This window comes from Myotis yumanensis, unplaced genomic scaffold (assembly GCF_028538775.1).
Source record: "Myotis yumanensis isolate MYYU_CA2020_CCGP unplaced genomic scaffold, mMyoYum1.0.hap1 SCAF_10, whole genome shotgun sequence".
Taxonomy (NCBI): domain Eukaryota; kingdom Metazoa; phylum Chordata; class Mammalia; order Chiroptera; family Vespertilionidae; genus Myotis; species Myotis yumanensis.
The window spans coordinates 20,575,462-20,598,657 of NW_027223761.1; the positions used below are offsets into that span (position 1 = coordinate 20,575,462).

The 23,196-nt window shown below is 42.1% G+C and overlaps 1 pseudogene; it reads right to left on the reverse strand.

Annotated features, from left to right (window-relative positions):
- Positions 1-4,706: 4,706 nt before the first annotated feature.
- Positions 4,707-4,894, reverse strand: LOC139017604 (small ribosomal subunit protein eS27-like; annotated as a pseudogene).
- Between the last annotated feature and the right edge of the window lie 18,302 nt (positions 4,895-23,196).

Sequence of the window (23,196 nt, forward strand, 5' to 3'; positions counted from 1 at the left end):
GAGTGCCTCCATCCCTCTGCTCTTGGCACCTCTGCACCTCCTACCCAACCTCAATGTGCTTTTTTCTTTCCTTCTAGTTGTAGAACTTCCACTCAGCCAACTTTCGGGGGTTCTGGATGATTGCTGTTTTGTCTTTTAGTTTTAGTTTAGTTTTAATGTGGTTGTGGGGGGCTGCATGTATAGGTATATACCTTATTTCACCATCTCGGTTGTCCCATTTTTATTCTCTCTTTTTTTAAATTAAATCTTTATTGTTCAGATTATTACATTTGTTCCTCTTCCCCCCTTCCCCCCCCATAACTCCCTTCCTCCCAGTTCCCGCTCCATCCTCCGCCCTCACTCCCCACCCACTGTCCTCATCCATAGGTGCACGATTTTTGTCCAGTCGCTTCCCACATCTCCCACACCCCTTTCCCCCCCAAGAATAGTCAGTCCATTCCCTTTCTATGTCCCTGATTCTATTATAATCACAAGTTCATTTTGTACATCAGGTTATTTATTCACTTGATTCTTAGATTCACTTGTTGATAGATGCATATTTGTTGTTCATAATTTGTATCTTTACCTTTTTCTTCTTCTTCCTCTTCTTAAAGGATACCTTTCAGCATTTCATATAATACTGGTTTGGTGGTGATGAACTCCTTTAGCTTTTCCTTATCTGTGAAGCTCTTTATCTGACCTTCAATTCTGAATGATAGCTTTGCTGGATTAAGTAATCTTGGTTGTAGGTTCTTGGTATTCATCACTTTGGATATTTCTTGCCACTCCCTTCTGGCCTGCAAAGTTTCTGTTGATAAATCAGCTGACAGTCGTATGGGTATTCCCTTGTAGGTAACTGAGTTTTTTTCTCTTGCTGCTTTTAAGATTCTTTCTTTGTCTTTTGCTCTTGGCATTTTAATTATGATGTGTCTTGGTGTGGTCCTCTTTGGATTCCTTTTGTTTGGGGTTCTCTGCGCTTCCTGGACTTGGAAGTCTATTTCTTTCACCAGGTAGGGGAAGTTTTCTGTCATTATTTCTTCAAATAGGTTTTCAATATCTTGTTGTCTCTCTTCTTCTGGCACCCCTATAATTCTGATGTTGGTGCGCTTGAAGCTGTTCCAGAGGCTCCTTACACTATCTTCATATTTTTGGATTCTTTTTTCATTTTGCTTTTCCGGTTGGGTGTTTTTTGCTTCTTCGTATTTCAAATCTTTGACTTGATTCTTATGATCCTCAGTCAGCTGTTGGGTGTCTGTATAATATTCTTTATTTCAGTCAGTGTATGCTTAATTTCTAGTTGGTTCTTTATCACAACATCGAGGGTCTCATTAGATTTCTTGTAGATCTCATTAAGTTTATTGGCAGTTTCTAGAAAATTATTGAAAGACCTTAAAAGTGCAGTTTTGAGCTCTATATCCTCCATTTCTGTCATGTTTCTTTGTCTCAGCATTTTTTATGCTTTCTTGGTGCACCCCCTTGTGGTCTTTGTGCGCAGTCTTGTTGTAGTTAAGCCTTGATTGTTGTTGGTAATACTGGGGGTGATTTGGCCTCCAGGCCAACTGGCTATGAGAATCAGCTGTGTCTGCAGTGGGAGAACTTCTGTGCTGGATCTCTGGTGCTAATCTAGCCTTTGCCTGAGGCTATCCGGCAAATGCCTCTGTGCAGGGCTTGGGCGGGGCGGGTCCCCGGGGATCTACAGGGCGGGCGGAGCGAGCAGTTATGGCTGCTCTCAGTCCTGTCCCCAGGGGATCTGCCTCTCAGAGTCCCAGCAACCACTGCAAACCTCAGAGAGAAAGCTGCCTTCGAGTTCCGACCGAAGCCAGACAGTCCCGCTTCTCCCATTTGAGTCTGGGTCCCTAGAGATTCGTCCGAATCTGGAGCTCAGAGTCTGAGACTCCCTCCTGATTGAAACAGTCAACCGCGCCCTCAGCCACCAGCCTGCTCCGCATGTACTCCGAACCTTAGTATTTGACTTCAGCACTGCGCCTCCTCTGAGTCTCGGTATGCTATTCTCTTTCCTCCTAGTTGTAGAACTTCCACTCAGCCAGCCTTCCTGTGGTTCTGGATGATGTCCGTTCCGTCTTTTAGTTGTATTTTTGAAGTGGTTGTTCGAGGCAGCAAACTCCAGGGTTAACCTATGCCGCCATCTTGGTTTCCTGAAAGTCTTTTTGTCCATTTTTATTCTTAATGTTTGTGTTTATTCTTGCCTTTCTGTTTCTACTTTTTACAGCAGACCCTTTAGCATTTTTTGCATTGCTGTCTTGGTAATAATAAACTCTCTTAGCCCTTTTTTGTCTGTGAAGCTCCTGATTCCACCTTCAATTTTGAATGATAGCCTTGCAGTGTATAGTATTCTTGAATTCAGTCCCTTGCTTTGCATCACTTTGTATATTTCATTCCATTCCCTTCTGGCCTGGTGTGTTTCTGTTGAAAAAATCAGCTGATATTCTAATAGGAGCTCCCTTATAAGTAACTTTCTGTCTCTCTCTGGAAGCCTTTAAGATTCTTACTTTGTCATTGGAGCTTGCCAATTTAATTATGATGTGTCTTGGTGTCGGTCTTTTGGGGTTCATCTTGTTTGGGACTCTATGTGCTTCTTGGACTTGTGTAGTTTCTTTCTTGCCACTATCAAGGAAGTTTTCTGTCATTATTTCTTCAAACAGGTTTTCTATTCCTTGCTTCTCCTCCTCTCCTTCTGGTATCCCTATTAAGTGAATATTGTTTTGTTTTGTGCTGTCCCAAAGCTCCCTTAGGCTCTCCTCTTGCTTTTTAAGTTTTTTTTCCCAGTTGCTCCTGTGTTTGTGTGTTTTTTCCTACCTTGTCTTCTAATTCGCTGATGTGGTCTTCAGCCTCTTCTAGTCTGCTGTTTAAGCCTTCCATTGTGTTCTTTGTTGCAGCTATGTCGTTCTTTATTTCCTCTTGGTTCCTTTTCATGTTGGTGACATTCTCATTCAGCTCCTTATAATTCTCATTGAGTTGTGTGTATTTGTCATCCAGCCCTTTGAGCATCCTTATAACCATTACTCTGAATTCTATATCTGATATGTTGCTAGCCTCAGTTTCATTTAACACCCTTTATGGTGATTTTTCTTTTTCTTTCTTTTGGGGATTGCTTTTTTGTCTTCCCATATTTTGCTGTAATGTTTTTATTGTAGATCCGATTGCTTTGCTACCCAGGTTCTTTTGGGGATGGTGCTATTGGTGTGATATCTCAGGTTTCCTGGGCTTGGTAATCTAGTGTAGCTCCCTACTTGAGCTATTTGAGTTCTCTTGATGTAGGCCTGTGAGCTGGAAATGTGCAACTACGGTGTCTAGAAGTCAGCAGCAGCCATGGAAGGGGGTGTCTCAATTTTTGCTGTCTTATGTCCTTGGTTGAAGTTGTATGTGCCCAGTGGAGACTCACAGTGGCACTAGAAAAGCATGCCACTGTAGTGTCCAGAGTTCTGCAGCTGTGGGGTGGGCAGACTCAGTTTTTCCTGCTGCACTTGTGGTGGATAGGCACACACTCCCAGTGGCGGCTCACAGGGGCACCAGCAGTGCATTTGCCAGCATAGCTTACTGAAGCACTCTGAAGGGCCCTGGCACTGAAGCCACATAATTGAGGCATCTGTGGGCAGGTATCCAGGGTGAGTGAGTTCAGAATTTCTACTGCTTTGGGGAGTGCGTCCCTGTTTGTCCAAGATTGCACCTAGCAGGGGCTTGCAGGGGCTCCCAAGCGCCCTGTGGATAAATGGGCTCTGAGTGCCTGCTCATTGGAAATGCATGACTGTGGCAGTGAGTTTGCCAGCACAGAGCTCTGACACACTTTGAGGGGCCCTGGTGCTAAAGATGCGTAGGTGGGTTGTCTGTGAGCATTTATTCAGGAAGAGGGAATTCAGAATTTCTACTGCGGGGCAGAGCGCCCTTGTCTGTTCAAAATCACACCCAGCAGGGGTTCACAGCGCCATCCAAGAACTGCCAATGTAGTGGTGTGCCCTGGAAGTCTGCGCGCTGGAAATGCGCGGATGTTGGAAACGCGAGAATATTGGAAATGCAAGAATGTGGTGTCTGGAGTTCTGCCGCCAGGGAGGGGGAAGTTGCACTTACTGCTGTGGGAGTGGTGCACCTTTGGAGGTGGAGGTCCCAGGGTCCACGGGTCTGAGTGGTACAGCAGGATTTTGGCTGGAGTGGCTGCTGGGTTGCGGGCAGTGTCCAAGGCCTGTCTGGGTGGTGGTGCTGATGAGTTCCTAGAAGAGGCCACTCTCCCCTTTAAGATGGTGTGGGCTCTGTGCCTTAATCCTGCAATCTGGGGAGTGCCTGCAGCGGTGGTAGTCTCTCCGTATCCAAGAGAGCTTGGTCTGCCAGCCTCTGCTGCTTCTGGCAGATTTAACTGTCCCTCACATCCACACACTCTCCTTTCATCCCCTCACTCACTCACTTCCTATCCCTCACCTCCGTCCTGCCAGCTGCTATCTTTCTCTTCTGATTATGTGATTTTTGTCTTTCAATTTGTTTATGTGATGTATAGTGTTTAGTGATTCAAGGATATTGTACCAACCTTGCATCCCTGGAATAAATCCCACTTGATTATGGTGTATGATCCTTCCCCTTCCCCTTCCCCTTCCCCTTCCCCTTCCCCTTCTCCTTCTTCTCCTCCTCCTCCTCCTCCTCCTCCTTCTCCTCCTCCTCCTCCTCCTCCTCCTCCTTCTTTTTGTATCCAAAATGTGTTTATTGGGATGGTTTCCCACTCATCTTGATTTGAGGTGATTTTGGTGCTGCTTCCTTCTGAAGGAGCATCCTTCTGTAAGCCTTGCTTTTCCTCCTGTTGGCTGACAGTGAACAGTGGAGCAATCAACACAGTAGCAATCAAAACTACTGTTTGTGCATGACTAAAGACGGTGGTGATTTTATAGCATCCTGGGCATTTTACATCCATGAAGTAAGAACTGGGACTCTGCACCAGGTACTACTTCTTGTGTTTCCTCTTCTCTTCTGGAGAGGGATGGAGGAGATCCTTTCCGAGCTGGGAGAGCTTGCCCTGGCTGGGCCTGGTATTTGTGCAACTGGACTGCCATCTTATCTCCTCTTAGCTCCCATTTATGCAGCCCCCGCCTCCCACCTCTGCAGGACTCTGCAGTCCCTGTGGTTAATGTCCTAGGGCCAGTGGTCAGCAAACTCATTAGCCAACAGAGCCAAATATCAACAGTACAATGATTGACATTTATTTGAGTGCCAAATTTTTTAAACTTAAACTATATAGGTAGGTACATTGTTATTAACTTAATTAGGGTACTCCTAAGGCTTAGTAAGAGCCACACTCAAGGGGCCAAAGAGCCACATGTGGCTCGCGAGCCGCAGTTTGCCGACCACGGTGACCTAGGCAATTCGGAGGGCAAGTGAGGCCCTCTGCAATCCGAAACCAGTGTGAAGGAAGCATGTGGACAGAAGAGCAAGATCTCTGCTGAAACCTGCACCAAGGCATATTGTCGTGGGGAGGTCATCACCACCTGAAAGGCTGGTGTATGATCTTTCTCAAGTAATGCTGGATCTAATTTTCTAGAATTTTGTTGAGGATTTTAGCATTTATATTCATTACAATTTTGGCCTGGAATTCTCTTTCTTTGTAGTGTCTTTATCTGGTTTTGGGATTAGGGTTATGTTGGCTTCATAGAAAGAGCTTAGGCATGTGCCTTCCTCTTGAATTTTTTGGAATAGAGTGAGGAGGATAGGTATTAGTTCTTTGAATCTTTGGTAAAACTCTTCTGTGAAGCCGCCTGGCCCAGGGCTTTTGTTTGCTGGAAGTTTTTTGAATACTGATTCAATTTCATCTGTTGTTATCAGCCTATTCAGGTTTTTTGCTTCTTCTTGATTGAGTTTTGGAAGATGGTGTTTTTCTAGGAATATGTCCATTTTGTTTGTTGTCCAGTTTGTTGGAGGAGAGTTGTTGTAGTATTTTTTTTCTACAGTCCTTTGTATGTTTGTGGGGTCCTTAATTTCTGATTTTGTTTACTTGTGTTCTCTCTCTTTGTTTCCTGGTGAGCCTGGCTAGAGGTCCTTCCATCTTGTTTATCCTTGGTTTTATTGGTCTTTTGAACTTTTTTTGTCTCTATGTAATTTATTTCTGCTCTGGTCTTTATTATTTCCTTCCTTCTGCTTACCCTGGGTTTTTCTTGTTGCTCTCTTTCTAATTCTTTAAGTTGTAGGGTTAGGTAATTTATTACCAGTGTTTCTTGTTTTTTGAGGTAGGCCTGTGGAGCGATGAACTTCCCTCTCAGGACTGCTTTCATTGTGTCCCATAGATTTTGTATTGTTGTGTTTTCATTGTTATTTGCTTCCAGGATGCTTTTATTTCTTTTTTAACCTCTTTGGTAACTCAATCATTGTTTAATAGCATGCTGTTTAGCTTCTAAGTGTTTAATTTTTTAAAAAAATTATTTTTATTGTAGTTGATTTCTAATTTTATGCCATTGAGATATGAGAAGATGCATGATATGATTTCTATCCTCTTGAATTTGAAGAGACTTATTTGTGTCCTAATATTGGTCTATCTTTGAAAATGTCCCATGTGCATTTGAGAAGAATGTGTATTTCTTTCAGGTGAAATGTTCTGATAATGTCAATTAGCTCCATCTGATCTAGTGAGTTGTTTAGGATTGCTGTTGTTGATATTTTTGTCTAGAAGATTTATCCAGTGATGTCAATGAGGTATTAAAGACCCCTACTATGATTCTATTGCTGCCAATCTCTCCCTTGATATCTTTCAGAAGTTGTTTTATGTATTTGGGTGCTTCTGCATTGGGTGCATGTATGTTTATCAGAGTTATTTCCTCTTGTTGTATCAGTCCCTTTAGCATTATGAAGTGGCCTTCCTTCTTGTTATGGCCTTCATTTTGAGGTCTAATTTGTCAGATATAAGTATTGCTACCCCAGGTTTCTTTTTCATTTCTCTTTGCCTAAAAATTTTTTTTCCATCCCTTCACTTTCAGACTGTGTGCATCCTTTGTTATGAGGTGGGTCTCTTGTAGACAACATATATATGGGTCATGTTTTCTTATCTATTCAGCCACTCTATGTCTTTTGATTGGAGCATTTAATCCATTTACATTTAAATTTATTATCGATAGGTACTTGTTTGTTGCCATTTTTATTCTTTATGCCTATGTTTCTTCTTCCCTTTCTATTTCTTATTTTTACAGTAGTCCTTTTAACATTTCTTCCATTGCTGACTTGGTTAAATTTTATGTATAGTTGTGAAGTAAGGTTAGACATTCATGCACCCACAAACACACACAAACACACATTTACCGCCATGGAGAGTTCCAGCACTGTTTGTTGAAAATGCAATGCTTTCCCCCATTACCCTGGCACCTTTGTGAAAATCAATTGACCTCTTATTTATAGGTCTCTTTGAATACTTTTATTTTTTTCATTGATCTACTTATCTATTCTTCTACATATTCCACACACTTTTAATTTCTGAAACTTTAGAGTAATTCCTTCTCATTGTGGTAAAATAAATATACTATTTATCATTTTAACCATTTAACTTTACAATTCAGTGGCATTAAATACATTCATAATGAATATAATCATCACCATTATCTATGCCCCAAACTTTTTCATCATCCCAATACAAACTCTGTATCGTAAAACACAAAAAATGTTGCGGGATTATTATTGGAGTTGCATTGAACGTATACATAATTTAGGGGAAATTTATTTATTGAGACTTTTTAGTCTTCTTATTCATGCCTGTTGAATATGTCTACATTTTATTACATCTTTTATTTCTCTCAGCAATATTTTGTAGTTTTCAGTGGATAAGTCTTGTGCATATTTTTTTTTTAAAGTTTTCCCTAAGTATTTCATGATTTTTATTGTCATTTACATGGTATTTAAAATTTTTATTTGCCATATATCCCTTATTACACATAGAAACATTTAGTTTATATCTACTATACCATCTAAATATTTACCATCTGCCATCACACTATGCTACATCACAAGTCATATGCTACATATGATTTTGTACCCATTGTTTGCTCAATGTGGATTTTGACTCCTACTTATTTCATGTTTTGTTTTGTTTTGTTGTTTCCTGACAAATTTTTACTTATCAAAATATAGATCAAATACCGCCTCTTCTATGAAGCATTTCCTGGCTCTCTCAGAATTAGGTTATCTTCTGAGTTCCCATAAAGCACTTAGTAGCTATTTGCATAATAGTATTTGCTAAACTATATTGTTATATATTTATATGTTGATCTACCTATAATTGTGAGCACCTTATGGGAAAACCCACATCTAATTATTTTTGATCTCCAGCATCTAGTAGGTGATCAATAAATAAATAAACCAGAATATATGAATATTGACTGGATAAATTAAAATGCTTTATAGGATTTATAATGTTAAGTTATGGGAAGACTTTCAGATTATCTTAATCAAATCCTCCTATTCAATATTTGAGATAATAGATGGTTATAACTTGTCCAAAATAAAACCAATGAGTTGATGGTAAAGACAGTACTGGTATTCATTTTCTTATTCCTCATGTAGTTGTTATTCCCTGTCTGTCTTAAGGCAGAGATGAAAATAATTTGGGTATACAAAAAGGAAAACATCAAAGACGATTGTTAAATTAATGTTTACCCCACCCCTTGGTTTTATAGGTTGTCTTTTTCTTGCCTTTGGATGTTACTCAAAAGAATGAATTAACCTCAACAGAAGAAGATGCTATAATACAATTTGACTTTGAAGAAGAGTGTTTCAGGGATGAATCAACAGGAAAGATGCAACCTGTTTTCTTTGGAGGCTATACTTTCTTCAAATTAAGAGTCTCAAGAAATCCCTTAACCATCCATCATCCAGAAAAGAGAGGCAGTAATAATTGCTACACAACTTCTTTATCTGAGTCAGATGAACAACAGAAAAATATCCCTCCTTCTTTAAGACCTTACGAGACTGATACTGAGCAGCAACCTTTGTCTGTCATATTAGAGAAAAGGCCCTCAGAAGAAACTGGACACAATGAACAAATAAATGGTGAAGATCTACATTTTGCTATTGAAGAACCTCCAGAAATGCAAACACAATCAATGCAGGCTAACTCCTTGACACCCCAAGTTTTTCCATCCAATTCTGTAAAAAGTCTTGAAGCATTACCACGACCTGACTTGTCATCTCAAGTTCTGTTAGTAAAAGCCTCGCTATCTGAAACCCCACCATCCCATGTTACACAGTCTCATGACACAGAAACTGAAGATATGCCATCCCAAGACATACCATCTTCAAACACACCATCCCAAGGCATGTCTTCCCAAGATATGCCATACCAAGACATACAATTACAAAACATGCCTTCCCAAGAAAAGCTTTCCCAAGTACAAGTTCTGCCGCCACTACAAGCCATGCTATTTGAAGCCCCAACATTCTCGTCTCATGATTTGGTATCTGAAGATATGACACCCCAAAGCACACAATCCAAGGACATACAATCTCAAAATATGCCTTCCCAAGATATGCTTTCCAGAGTACAAGTTCTGCCACAATCCATGCTATATGAAGCACCAACATTCTTGTCTTATGATTTGGTATCTGAAGATATGTCACCCCAAAACATACAATCCCCAAACACACAATCCAAGGACATACAATCTCAAAACATGCCTTCCCAAGATAGGCTCTCCCGAGTACAAGTTCTGCCACAATCCATGCTATCTGAAGCCCCAACATTCTTGTCTCCTTCCCAAGGTAAGTTTTCCCAAGAACAAGTTCTGCCACAAGCCACACTATATGAAGCCCCAACATTCTTGTCTCATGACTTGGTATCCGAAGATATGTCACCCCAAAACACACAATTCAAGAACATACAATCTCAAAACATGCCTTCCCAAGGTAAGCTTTCCCGAGTACAAGTTCTACCACAATCCATGCTATCTGAAGCCCCAACATTCTTTTCTCCTTCCCAAGATAAGCTTTCCCAAGTACAAGTTCTGCCACAATCCATGCTATATGAAGCCCCAACATTCTTGACTCATGATTTGGTATCTGAAGATATGTCACCCCAAAACACACAATCCAAGGACATACAATCTCAAAACATGCCTTCCCAAGATAGGCTTTCCCGAGTACAAGTTCTGCCACAATCCATGCTATATGAAGCCCCAACATTCTTGTCTCATGATTTGGTATCTGAAGATATGTCACCCCAAAACACACAATCCAAGGACATACAATCTCAAAACATGCCTTCCCAAGATAGGCTTTCCCGAGTACAAGTTCTGCCACAATCCATGCTATATGAAGCCCCAACATTCTTGTCTCATGATTTGGTATCTGAAGATATGTCACCACAAAACATAAAATCCCCAAACACACAATCCAAGGACTTACAATCTCAAAACATGCCTTCCCAAGATAGGCTTTCCCGAGTACAAGTTCTGCCACAATCCATGCTATCTGAAGCCCCAACATTCTTTTCTCCTTCCCAAGATAAGCTTTCCCGAGTACAAGTTCTGCCACAATCCATGCTATATGAAGCCCCAACATTCTTGTCTCATGATTTGGTATCTGAAGATATGTCACCCCAAAACACACAATCCAAGGACATACAATCTCAAAACATGCCTTCCCAAGATAGGCTTTCCCGAGTACAAGTTCTGCCACAATCCATGCTATATGAAGCCCCAACATTCTTGTCTCATGATTTGGTATCTGAAGATATGTCACCCCAAAACACACAATCCAAGGACATACAATCTCAAAACATGCCTTCCCAAGATAGGCTTTCCCGAGTACAAGTTCTGCCACAATCCATGCTATATGAAGCCCCAACATTCTTGTCTCATGATTTGGTATCTGAAGATATGTCACCCCAAAACACACAATCCAAGGACATACAATCTCAAAACATGCCTTCCCAAGATAGGCTTTCCCGAGTACAAGTTCTGCCACAATCCATGCTATCTGAAGCCCCAACATTCTTTTCTCCTTCCCAAGATAAGCTTTCCCGAGTACAAGTTCTGCCACAATCCATGCTATATGAAGCCCCAAAATTCTTGTCTCATGATTTGGTATCTGAAGATATGTCACCCCAAAACACACAATCCAAGGACATACAATCTCAAAACATGCCTTCCCAAGATAGGCTTTCTCGAGTACAAGTTCTGCCACAATCCATGCTATCTGAAGCCCCAACATTCTTTTCTCCTTCCCAAGATAAGCTTTCCCGAGTACAAGTTCTGCCACAATCCATGCTATATGAAGCCCCAAAATTCTTGTCTCATGATTTGGTATCTGAAGATATGTCACCCCAAAACATACAATCCCCAAACACACAATCCAATGACATACAATCTCAAAACATGCCTTCCCAAGATAGGCTTTTCCGAGTACAAGTTTTGCCACAATCCATGCTATATGAAGCCCCAACATTCCATGTCACACAGGACCTGTTATCTGAAGCCATGCAAATTGAAGCCCAAACATTCCATTCTATGCAGGCCATTAGTGTACAACACCTAGAACAGCAATCCCTGGATCTTCAACTTCAAAATATCCAACATCAAGACCAGCAATTTACAAGGGTATCATATCAAGACCTTCAATCAGAAGTCAAGTTACTGACCGAAGAATGGAAATTTAAGGAGAAACACCACCAAATCAGGAAATCCACCAAGCAGATTTCCTTTGACCTGCATAACAAACATTCAAGAAAGAAATCTATGGATTTACCAATCCAAGACCAGCAACCCCCAAGGAAGAAATCCTTAGACCAGCAAATCAAAGGCTGGCTATCCCCAAAGAGGCACTCCATAGATAAGCAAGATAAGCAAGTTCAAGTTAAGCAATTCTCAGATCAGCAAACTGAAGACCAGCTGGCCCAAAGAAAGCAATCCCTAAAGCAACAATACCAAAACTTGCAAGGTGAAAACCAGCACAGCAAAGAGGAGAAATCCCTTAAAAAACAAATCCAATTTCAACAAACTCAAGACTTGCAGGTTCAAGAGGAGAAATCCTCAAAGCAGCAAGGTGAACATCTGCAATCCCAAATTCAGAAACACCAAGACTGGCAATCTTTAGGCCAACAATCCCAAGACTGGGAAACTCAAGAATGGATAAACAAAGATCATAAAGCACAAGAAAGCAATTTTGAAATGAAACGTTCCATAAATTGGGAATCCCACTCCACGCAAACCCAAGATATATTAGAGAAAGAATTCCTAATGCAGAAAGTTATATTCAAAGAGACCAAAGCTTCGCACACCATACCTCAACATCATCTTGATCAGCAATTACAAGATAAGAGCCAACAAACCTTTCGATCCACAGCTATCAAAAAAGAAGATATGCAAATAACCACTAGACCAACAAAAGACAATATGCAAATAAGCACTATACAAACAAAAGACATCAGATGGGTAGAAATGAAAAGTCTATGCCAAAATTCAAGTGATGTGCTATCAGAAGATATGAAGCCAGAATTTCATCATTCCTCCTGCCAAAGCTCAGTACATGATGAATCTTCCACCTGTGAATGCTCAGAACAAGATGTGCAACAAAATACTTCAATTAGTTCAACTTCATACAAAGAAGATCCAACCTTAACCTCATGTTATCCAAAGGATCAACAGCAATCTGAAGACTCTGACTAACTTGCAGAATCTACCTAAATACCACACTGCTCCCAATTATGAAACCAAATTGGGGAAAAACAATATAGTCACCTCCTGTATTCTCAAGTGGTGTTGCTAGCTTATTCACTCACCAGAAAATGTAGGGCATGCAGAACACTCAAAGGATTTGTCCTTAAATAAAAAAAAAATGACAACAAATATTAATACTATTTCAGAACTTTCTGGGGGTAAAGGAATAATTCACATTTAAATTCTTTGTTATCAATGTTAGTGTTTCAATTTATGATCAGCAATTCATTTTACAACTTAATATTTAGTGGACCTATTTTTCTATGATGTTGATATTTTTTGCCTTTTCCTCTATGTATTATAGGGGCTTAGCACATCAACCAGGAGGAATTCTATGCAGGCTCTAAGGGCTAAAGAACCAAAAGAGTCAGCAAAGAACAAAAATCAACTCCACCATTCCTCTATTTTGCTGTTCCCAATTACCCAATTTAATCCCTCCTCCCCAAATCTATGTTGAGGATATATACTATAAGTTTGTTTAATTATTAATGGGATAACATGGTAATGAGGACATAATGTGGTATAGGGAGAGAATAAAACACACCTAGAGATGGGGAAGTAGGAGGTAGAGAAGGATAGAGAATGCAGATGCCATCAAAGTATGAAAGGCTGTAATGAGTGAAACTCTAGATCCCTTCCATATGTCTGCACTCACTGCTTCTAACTTCTCAACCCTCATGACATATAATTTCATCCTCAGTAGTCAGAGAAAATTGTGTGAACAAAAGCCATCAGTTACCCTCCATCTTCCAAGCCCAATTACATTTTCCAACCCTCGTTGTCCTTGATCACTTTGATACATTTGGAATTGTTAATCATCCTTCTCTCTGTGACATTCATCACCCTTGTTGGCTTCTTTGTTTTTTCTCTCCTTGTTTCAAAAAGTCTAAAATAAGTATTTCCAGGGGACCTTTCACCAACTTCCTTCTTTTCTGAAATCATATACACTCTTGTAGTTCTCTTATGTTCTTGTGAATAAGCCCCGACTGTCATATCTGTCTTCTACAGAATTCTGCACAAAAGCTTGCTTCCAGCAAGCATTCGATAAATCATTTTTAAAAGCATAAATGGGAGCCTGAACCCTCCACCTAGAGATCAGTGAAGTTATGCGTAGCAAAATAATGAGGCATAGAGTTAGAGAGACTGGTTATATGTCCCCTGTCTTTGTCACTGTAGTAAGGATTAGTCTTCTGAGCTTCCCAAGGTGGTTCCATCTTGGTAAGAGCCCTACATGAGTTGCCTCCAGTTTGTGAATGGTTGCCACTTTGTATTCCAATTCCTCTAAATAATACTGACAATTCCCCCTTTTGCTTCTGCTAGATTAGCACACATTTGCATGGTGCTTGTATAATGGCTTTAACTTTTTATCTACACACATAGATGTTCAAGAAATATATATTTTCAATTTTTAATCAAATTCTTTAAGAATCCAACCCATGTACTCATTCCTGTCCATTCATCACCATACCCATCCAACACACACACACACACACACACACACACACACACACACACATGCACACATGCACAAGGGTTCTGGGGTCTTAAATAGTACAAAGTCATTGGAGAGATAATTCCTGTCATCACTAAGGCGTCCACACCATTTACCACTGAGAAACTCATTGTCACAGTTCACATTGTCCTATGAACTTGATGTTTCTGTACCATGCTTGGAAGACAGGGTTTTTCTTTTATTATTGTAAGAATACAGTGCCTCCTAGGGTATAAACTTACAATGTGAAAATGTAAGAATATTTAAAAGAGTAATTTCTGAGTTTTTTCATCCCACTGTGAATGATGCTAGGGAGAAAGTCAGAAGCCCCTCATGCCTTTTAGACCCATAGTCGCCTTTCCAATCTGCAAGAATTCCATTTTTCCCTCTCTACTTTTCAGGCATTCTTCCCCTTAACTCCTCTTTCTGAGATATCTAATACAGTCCTGTCAATGAGTTTGGGTCCAGAGTTGACAAAATCAGATGTTTAAGAACTAACAAGGGAATACAATACAGCTGTTTATAAGACCAGGTTCAAAAGGCTGTAGGGAGCCAGAGCATTCATGATTTACTTAAAAGTAATGTACTTTTTAAAAACTGTCTTATTCTGAACATAATAGGTCTTTCCTAGAATCTATTAGGCTTTTTATTTTGGTAAAATTGAGAAGAATTATTTTCCAATGCTACTAACTTACACCTACAATTCCCAAGAGCACATGGGAGAAATGAGCTCATAATTCACAAAGGCACTTCTATTTGCTGAATTACATATCCCATAGCTAGATTACAATTTCCAGCCCCTTTGCATCTAAATTGGTGAGAAGGTGACTATCACCAGTGAAGTGCTGCTGAAGTGATGCTCACCACTTCCAGGTTTGACCCCTAAACCCTCTGCATTGTTCTTATAATTTCTCAAGCCCTGACCAGATGCAGAGAATCCAGGACCCAAAGGTGCTCAAATGTTTAGAGAATTAAACCTGGCTCATAAATAATTGCAGAGATTAAATCCATTGCTGATCATTCCATTGGATTGTGACCTATGGTACTAGTCCAAGGAAAACATGAAATTGTTTATTATAGAAGTTACCCTAATCTGAATAATAGTAACTAAGGCCAAAAACTTCAAATCTTGCTCGATCTTGTATTATCTATTGATGTACAACAAATTACCAAAAATGTAGCTGCTTAAAACACCACAAATTTATTATTTCAGTTTCTGTAGGTCAAAAGTACTGGACAACCTGGTTAGATTATTTGCTGAGTCTCACTTAGCTAAAATCATAGATCTGGCCAGATCTGTGGTTCTGAGGCTTGGTATCCTCCTTAAGCTCATTCATTGTTGGAAGAATTCAGTTTCTTACAGCTGTAGGTTTCTTTGCCCTCTTTCAGCTGGTGGGGTGGGGTGGTATTCTCTGCTTCTAGAACCACCTGCATTTCTTCTCATGTGGTCCCCTTCATCTTTAATCCAGCGCTGGTTAGGTCCTTCTCAAACTTCTACTTTTAAGGTGTCCTGTGATTATATTGAAAATGCTAAGCTCAGAATAATCTCCCTATTTTAAAGTAAATTTACTAATTTTATCTATAAAGTTCCTCTTGCCATTTAAGCTAATATAGTCATAGGTATGATATCATATTCACAGTCCTGCGAATAAGGGGATGGGCTTTTCTTGGAGGCCATAATTGTTCCTATCACATCCCTGATGAATGATAAAGGGAGAAGAAATATTATTTAATATATTTTGATGCATTATTTTTCCTTTTAATATATTAACTTACCTTGTCACATATGAAACAAAAAGTGCAGTAAACCCTTGAACAATATGGCTTTGAACTGTGCAGGTTCACTTATACATATTTTTTTCAATAAATATACAGTCATCCCTCTGTATCACTGAGTTTCACATCTGTGGATTTGATTAGCTGCAGATGAAAAACAGTATTTTCCATTTGCAGTTGGGAATCCACAATGTGGAGGGCCAATTGTATGCATTGTTCTGTGGCATTTTATATAAGGGACTTTATCACTTGAGGATTTTGCTATCTGTGTGTGGTGGGTTCTAGAACCAATCCCCTGATGATATTGAAGGATGACAAAAGTTTTGGGGGAGTCAAAAATTACATGTGGATTTTTTATTGCATTATGATTGGCATCCCTACCCTCCCTGTTGTCCAAAGGTCTGCTGTAGACAGTTTTTAAGGTTTCAATAATCATAGTTCACATGGTTTAAAAAATTAACTAGTTATACAAAATTATCTTGAATAGCAAGTAACCCCATTTGGAACTCTAAATGTCTCTAATTTAGCAATGTCCCAGACACATATTTTCTGAGTGCCTTTATGTGAAAAAGTTGAGAAACACTGATATTACTATGGAAGATAGAGATTAAACCTTCCCTTTTCCAACATCCAATCACCACACACAAGAACATTTCCCTTATCCATTCTCTCTATTAAAGCTCATAATTTGGGGCAGAGAGACATGTACTTATTTGTATTTTTATGACTATCTATGCTATCAGAACTGAGCCATTTAATAATTTGTCCCCCCCCCCGAATTGTGTCTTTTTTATTCTTCTTTTGGTTTTGATTTTAACCCCATACTCTCCACTAGTTTTCTAAATCTCTTAAACACATTGACTCATATTCCAGTTTCATCATTTTGAAGGAGTCTGGAGATGCCCAGCCTAATCACCCTCCATTGCTGTACAGAGTTGTCAACTCAGGACCCCTTCTTCTTTTTCATCACCTTAGAATTTTTTCATGGTTTCTTTTACTTTATACATAATTTATTTCTCTCTCTTGCTGTGCTCCCTTGATATGAAAAATAAAATAAATACTCCAGTAGCTTTCTCCTCTCATTCTCCATGCATGGATATAACACATTTATTGATTTTAATGTTCCCAATAACTGTTTTCTGGATAATTTTTAAACATAGAAATGAATATATAAATATACTTTATCTTGTTTAACACTTCAATATGTATTTTTTAACTTTTCAAACCCCGTAAAGTTTTCTTGTCTTTACATTTTGAAGTAACTATAGATTCACTCAAAATTCCTTGAAGCTGCAAAGATAGAGGCTGATGTACCCTTCATCCAACTGCCCAATGGTTAAGTCTGTGCAGATGGAGCACAATATCAAAACCAGGAAATTGACAGTGGAACATTATAGTTAATTAAATCACAGACCATTTTTAGTGTTTTTCATATTTTATTCTGCATTTATTTGCTTGTGTATTTAGTTGCATACAACTTTATCCTATGTATATGTTTCTGTAACCATTACCATAATCAAGAGACAGAACAGTTTCATAACCACATAAAACTCTTTCATGCTACCTCCTCATAGTAACACCTCACCACCAACCCTATCTCTGTCTCCTGGTAACCACTCATATGTCCTCTCTCCCCATTATTTTTTCCATTTCAAGATTATTGAAATGAAATCATCCAATATTTAAGTTCTTGAGACTGAGTTTATTCACTAAGTATAATTTTCTTGAGGCCCATCCATATTTCTTTCTGTGTGTGTCAATAGTTCTTTTTCTATCAGAGTTTTCACTTTCTCTGTATGATATATATATCCTATTTAATAAAAGAGAAACGTGGTAATTAGCCATACATCTGCTACCCTTCCCATTGGCTAATCAGGGAGATATGCAAATTAACTGCCAGCCAAGATGGCAGCCGGCAGCCAGGTAGCTTGAAGCGAACAAGGAGGCTTGCTTGCTTCAGTGACGGAGGAAGCCAAGCTTCCCCACCTGAGCTGCCGGCCTCTGAGCTTGCAGTTTGAAACATTGTTACAAATATAGAAGCTAAACAAAACCCAGAAACCCGCTTTCAGTCAGCCGGGCTTCAGCCAGCAAGACCGCAACATTGTTTCGAATACAGAAGGTAAACAAAGGCCAGAAACCTGCTTTCAGCAGCCGAGCCTCAGAGAGAAAGCCAACTCTCAGCTCAAGTGACAGGCATAGAAGGTAAATAAATGACAGAATAAAGAAAAAAAGGAGAGATTTGGAGCTTCAGTCGCCCACCAGCCTGAAAACAGCCCTCAGCTCCTCACCCAGACTGGCCAGGCACCCCAGTGGGGACCCCCACCCTGAAGCAACAAGATGGTGGCTAATTTGCATACTGAAGGCAGGCGGCAGCAGGCAAGGCTGTCTGTGGTCTGGGACCCGGATCTGTGACCCTGCCAGGTGGGGGGGGGGGGGGGCAGTGCTTGAGGCTGTCCGCTGTCCCGGGACCCAGATCCATGACCCTGCTGGGCGGGGGGCAGTGCTTGATGCTCTCCGCGGTCTGGGACCTGGATCCATGTCCTAGCGAGTGGGGCGGCAGTGCTTGAGGCAAGTTCCCCCCCACCTCTCCATCGCACTTCCATCAACCCGGCATGCCTAACACCCCCACAGGATGTGCACACATCCCCTCTGATGCGCTCATGTTCTTTGGAGGGTGTCTGGGTGTTCTAGGTGCTGAGGGTGGGCGCCTGTGAGATGAAAGTGAGAGGGCAGAGTGGTGATACCTTGTTCCCACGGAGGCCAGTGCAGCTAGGAGATCACCTGAGGGGTTAATGCAGGTGCTGAGGCAGGAGCAGGTGCAGACAGACACACCTGGTGGGCTCGGGCGGCCCTCGCTGAGGTGCCTTCTGTCAGCGTTCAAGATCAAGAACCCAGAGGCGGAGAGGAATTCTGTCCTCTCAGTGAAACAGTGGGATAGTCGGGGCGACTGTAGAGGAGGAATGTGCACTTTGGGTGCCAGAACCCATGAGCGAAGGCTGCCCTGACTGAGCCTTGCTTGCTTGGGGCCTAGCGCACTCCTGCCGGGCAACAGGTGACAGGACGTGCTTTTCCGAATTTATGAGAGAAAATGTTGATTCTCCTGCTGCCCACGAAGGTGGAAAGTGAAGTGGGGAGACATGTGGGGAATGAGCAAGGTTCCCTGTTGGGGGTTCCAAATCTGCTGTTGGTTTCTTTCACCACTGACTAGAGATATACAGGGTGTCCCCCCAAAATGTATACACACTTTGAATACCTACTAATTCCAATGGTTTTAAGCATAAGAAAGAAACAACAATGGAGCTGTTATCTGTTAAAAGTGTGGGCACAAACAGGTAGTTGGACATTTCCTGAAGGGTCTCAGATTGGAGAGGGTGAAGGCCAGACTGAGGGGCCCCTTTCCACCTCCCCTACCCCTACCCCAGTGAACGAAATTTGTGCACTCAGGGGGTAGAGGGGGTCCCTCAGCCTGGCCTGTGCCCTCTCGCAGTCTGGGACCACTTGGGAGATAATGACCTGCTGACTTAGGCCCGCTCCTGGGTGGCAGAGGGCAGGCCCAATCTCTAGGTGCAGCCCCTGGTTGGGCTCAGAGCAGGGCCAACTGGGGAGTTGGGGCACCGCCCCCTGTCATGCACAGAGCAGGGTGGATCAGGAGGCTGCAATGCCACCCTCAGTCACACTCAGGGTAGGGCCGAGTGGGAGGTTGGGGCACCGCCCCCTGTCACACTCAAGGCAGGGTTGATAGGGAGGTTGCGGCACCACCCCCTGTCACGCACAGAGCAGGGCCCATCAGGGGGTTGGGGCGCTTCCCCCTGTCACGCACAGAGCAGGGTCCATCAGGGGGGTTGGGGCTCCATACCCTGTCATGCACAGAGCAGGTCCAATCAGGGGGGTTGGGGCTCCGTACCCTGTCACGCACAGAGCAGGGTCGATCAGGGGGTTGGGGAGCTCCCCCCTGTCACGCACAGAGCAGGGCCCATCAGGGGGTTGGGGAGCTTCCCCCTCTGACTCACAGAGTAGGGCCGATAGGGAAGTTGGGGCACCGCCCCCTGTCACACACAGAGCAGGGCAGATCAGGGGGTTGGGGCGCTACACCCTGTCACACTCAGGGCAGGGCCGATCAGGGGGTTGGGGCACCACCACTGTCACACTCAGGGCAGGGCCGATGGGGAGGTTATGGCTCTACCCAGTCACACACAGAGCAGGGCCCGGGGGGGGGGGGGTTTGGGGTGCCGCACCCTGTCACACACAGAGCCCCAGGGCAATCAGGGGGTTGGGGAGTTCCCCTCTATCAGGCACAGAGCAGGACTGATCAGGGGGTTGGGGCACCTTCCCCTGTCACGAACAGAGCAGGGCGGATAGGGAGGTTGTGGCCCCGCCCCCTGTTACACACAGAGCCGCAGGGCGATCAGGGGGTTTTGTCGCTGCCCCCTGTCACACTGATCCTGGTGCCGAGAGGTCTTGCGGCTCCGCTGATCCAGGTGCTGGGAGGCATATTACCCTTTTAATATATAGGACAGAGGCCTGGTGCACGGGTGGGGGCCGGCTGGTTTGCCTTGAAGGGTGTCCTGGATCAGGGTGAGGGTCCCCACTGGGGTGCCTGGCCAGCCTGGATGAGGGGATGATGGCTGTTTGCATCTGGTCACACCCCCTTCAGGGTGGGGGTCCCCACTGGGGTGCCTGGCCAGTCTGGGTGAGGGGCTGAGGGCTGTTTTCAGGCTGGCGGGTGACTGAAGCTCCCAACCGCTCCTTTTTTTCTTTTTTTTTTTAATTCTGGGCCAGCTTTAGCTCTGAGGCTTGGTTCTAGCTATGAGGCCTCGGCTGCTGAAAGCAGCTTTCTGGCCTTTGTTTACCTTCTGTATTTGATACAATGTTGCAGTCCAGCTGGCTGAAGCCCGGCTGACTAAAGCACGTTTCTGAGGTTTTGTTTAGCTTCTATATTTGCAACATAGTTGCTTAGAGTTGCAGCTGAGAGGCCGGCAAGTCAGGCGGGGAACGTTGGAGTCCGCCATCACTGGAGCAAGCAAGCCTCCCTGTTCACTTCAGTGCATGGCTGCCGGCCGCCATCTTGGTTAGCAGTTAATTTGCATATCGCCCTGATTAGCCAATGGGAAGGGTAGCGGCCATACGGCCAATTACCATGTTTCTCTTTTATTAGACAGGATATATATATATATATATATATATGTATCTTATTGGCATGTAGATCTTATTGGTGTATACATCTTATTGGTATATCCTCCTTCCTATATAATAAAAGGCTAATATGCAAATTGACCTAATGGCAGAACGACTGGTTGCTATGATGTGCACTGCCCATCAGGGGGCAGACACTCAATGCAGGAGCTGCCCTCTGGTGGTCAGTGCACTCCCACAGGGGGAGCGCCACTCAGCCAGAAGCTGGGCTCACTGCTGGCAAGTGAAGCAGCAGTGGCGGGAGCCTCTCTGCTGGGCTGAGGGACCTCCTCCCCCTCCGCTCCCCACAGTGGATGAATTTCATGCACTGGGCCTCTGATATATATATACCAATTGGTCTGCTTTTCTGGAGAACCCTAATACAGATTTTATGGAAAGTGGTACCTTGAGGGACAGAATTTTAAGGATGAATTTTTAAAAATATATTTTATTGATTTTTTATGGAGAGGATGGGAGAGGGGTAGAGAGTTAGAAACATCAATGAGAGAGAAACATTGATCAGCTGCCTCCTGCACACTCCCTACTGGGAAGGTGCCAATAACCAAGGTACATGTCCTTGACCAGAATCAAACCTGGGACCTTTTAGTCCGCAGGCTGATGCTCTATCCACTGAGCCAAACCAGTTAGGGCAAGGATGAATTTTCTTAATTGGTTCTGAGGTTTCTGGAATTGGCTTGGTAATCTCATTAGATTTAAAGATGCCAATGACTCTATTTCCAATGGTAAAGAGAACACTGACAGTCTATGGAAATAGAGATATACAGTTATTGAGTAATCCTGTCAACCACTTATGAAAAACGAGGAGCTAGGTAACTCCATAGACTGCTTTTGAACATTTTTTGGAAAACTAGTTAATGAGATTGACAGATCACTCCTATTGGTCACTGGACTAGATGGTGAGAGAAAATGCTAAGCTCAAGAATTCAAATTCTTCGCTCAACTGCCACATAAATGGCTAGACAACTTAGAAGTTGTGAGCCCTGAAGGAGACCCATACATAGAAACCCAGACATACAGTGAAAACTAAAGACTCAACAGAAGCAGGAAATCAAAAGCCTAAAATCAGTAGGCAATATAGGAGCCCAAATTGCTTTCCTCATTTCTACCTGCCCCATCTAAGGTGTATCTGGGAGAGAAAGTGGGTTTTATCATTATTCATGGATAAGATCTGGAGCTATTATCATTTATGAATTAAAAGTCAAGAGAAAATGAAAGGACTTGGAAACCCTTAAGTAGGGGATATTTGGTCACACTAATTGACTGCTTCTGTGGAATTCTCTAGAGTGTGAATATGGATCTCCCCAAATGGGGAGATTTTGCAGTAGAGATGAAGATTAGATACGTAAAAACAGATAAAATTGAGCTTCAGTGGCAATAGGAGACTAATAAGAGGAAGAGCACAGAGAACCTTCCTTGGAATTATCTAGCAAGAGAATCAGAGCAGAAGAAGTGAGAAAGAGAGGCCTAATCCTATAAAGAGAGTAGGTTTTGTCAGATTAGGAAATAAGAAATCTAAGGCTATGGAAAGAAAAAGTAGTGCACAAATACATATTATCCATGTACTAATGGGCCTAGTAGATTGATTAGCAGAAGACTGTGAAGTTCCATAGCCATGTTGAAATGGAGAAATGAGGTAAAATAACTTCTGGAATAACTCAGTGTGACATTTCCAATGTTTTTATAGCTAAGCTCATAAAGATACATAAGACATTTAGCTGATAAAGAGCCAACCAAAATGAGCTTTGGAAATAATGTGGACACAAAGCAAGAGCAAAACACCTGGCCATGATGATTAAAATGGTAATAATAATAATTGTCTACTTTAAGCAGTGGCTAATTAATTTTATGGCAAGAGGGGTTTTTCCCTTTACCTGCCTTAAATGTTCAAAATACTCTAATTTGGAAATTTAAATGTCTTTATAGATTTCTAGTCCAACCTGGTCAATGTACATATAAAGAGGCTGAAACGAAGAGAGGGGGATATGACCTTCCCAAGGTCACAGGGAGTTTCTGACTGAACCATAATCCCAACGTGAAGCAGCGCTACCAGTCAGGCCCTCCGACCCCCCA